Source organism: Belonocnema kinseyi, chromosome 10 (genome assembly GCF_010883055.1).
Source record: "Belonocnema kinseyi isolate 2016_QV_RU_SX_M_011 chromosome 10, B_treatae_v1, whole genome shotgun sequence".
NCBI lineage: Eukaryota > Metazoa > Arthropoda > Insecta > Hymenoptera > Cynipidae > Belonocnema > Belonocnema kinseyi.
Window position 1 is genome coordinate 65505 of NC_046666.1, and position 2111 is coordinate 67615.

Genomic DNA, 2111 nt, shown 5'->3' on the forward strand with positions numbered 1-2111 from the left:
CCCCCCCCCCCCCCCCCCCCCTATAGTCCTTTACGGTTAAAGTAGGTAAAAAACAGCGATACGGGAATCGGGTTAATGGTCCTGTTCAGATTGAATACATGCATCAAATGTCGAACATTATGTTAAAAATAAAATTGCTAACGCTACGGGGTATCGAACCTATACATCTGTATACCTAAATATATTGCCTAACAGACGGGAGTCTCAACCACTGCGCTAAACCGACAAGTTGAAACTCGATGAAAAAGTTATCCTGATAAGCTACAGTTCAGAAAAGTTAAATTACCAAATTTTAAGCCCTCTTTTTCTAATTATTTATTATTATACGGCGTTATGTAAATATAAAATACACGAACTGTTAACACGGATATCAGTAATATAATGTTTAAATAAATAATTTAAATTATTAAAATTTTTCTCGCGTAATATTTAGTTTTTTCCCGTTGTTGAATACTTTATAAAATTTTAAAATTACAGTAAATGTGGACTTTGACCATTTTTCAATAACAAAAGTTTTGTTGCACTTGCAGAATACGAGCATCACCTGTTTTTTTGCTGGAAAAATAGTTTTTTCGGCAACAAATTATTAGAATTTTTAATAATGAAAAATATGACTTATATGGTATTTCTGCATTCAGAAAAGAATGATCCATGTCCATAGTGTTTTGAAATTGCAATAAACATTTCTTAGATGAACAATAAGCTTAGTCAAAGTTACCCTACTTTTGAAGACTAATTTCTCGGCTCGTAATTATTATTTCACAAATTTACAACATTAATAACATCTATTGACTTTTCATCTACAAGTTTATGCACCTATTTAAACAATTTTTCTTAAATAAATATGAAAGAACAGAGTTTAACGAAGTGTCTGCATGAAGTAAATTTAAGGCCAGCATCTACCGATCCTAGCGGCCAAATATTACGGAGATCATCAGACACGCCCACGCTGTTGTACTCACTGCACTGCATGCCCCTTACCTCACGCCGGACAGCAGCTGAGTCCTAAGCCCCGAAGGTCACAATGCCTACGCCAACTGTGCTTCACATCTGGCACCAATCTCAAGAAAACCTTCTTAGGTTCATTTCTGAATTTTCTTTTGGTTTTCTAATGAAATGAACGAAATTTTAAGTTCCGACAAAATTTGTTAAAAATACTTCTCTGACGTTCAACGGATTTGCACGTTTCTTAAACAGATTATTGTTAGCATAATACCATTTTTTAAATGAAAAAAGTGACTCCTAAAAGTATATATCAATCGATTCAGAATTTCACGAATCGTGCAAATCCGTTGAACGCCAGAGAAGTATTTTTAGCAAATTTATAAAACTTCTGTCAAGATTGGTAGTTACTTGCCTTCAATTTACTCCGTGCACATACTTCGTTGATCTCTGTTTTTTTCATATTTATTAAAGAAAATTTGTTTAGATAGGTACATATACTTGTAGATCGGGGCTCACCAAAAGGCAGCCATTGGCTGCATTGGCTGCCAGTGGCTGCCAGTGGCAGTCAACAGACTAGGTCAAACTGGCCCTAACAAATCTTGTCGTTCGACTGGTTTCTAGCCCTTCACGGTCATTATACCTCCCGCCGCGCCGGGCTTGAAAGACATTATCCTTTCCAAAAATGAAATACAATTAGAAAAAAATATATCAGCGTTTGATTTAATAATATAAAAATAAATATAAACGTTTTATTGAATAATATTTATATATTTCACACAATTGATGTAATGTATAATGATAAAATGTTTAGATGATATTGTTCAACTTTCTTTAATAAATGTTTATTGAAATAAGCTATAGCTATAATATGACTATGTTATCTGTTAATACTTAATGATAAATAGGTAGTTTCAAAATTAATAAGAAAAATTAATATAATGCTTGAAAGGTGGAGGAATTAAGCAATTACTATATTTTATTGCAAGTTTGATAATAATTACCGAAAATAAAAATATTTTTATATAAATATTTTTTTATATAATTTTGGTCCTATTGCACGGGAGCAATTTCAATTCATTTTTATTCTCATTTAATTTAATAAGTGAGTATAATTGTATGTAATGCCATTGAAAAAGAATAATTATTATTGTTATTAGTGAATATAA

General features: G+C 31.8%; 1 protein-coding gene across 1 annotated transcript in view; it reads left to right on the top strand.

The window, feature by feature from the left end:
- Positions 1-2111, top strand: part of LOC117181927 — a 4346-nt gene that overhangs the window by 1139 nt on the left and 1096 nt on the right. The window lies entirely within an intron of this gene.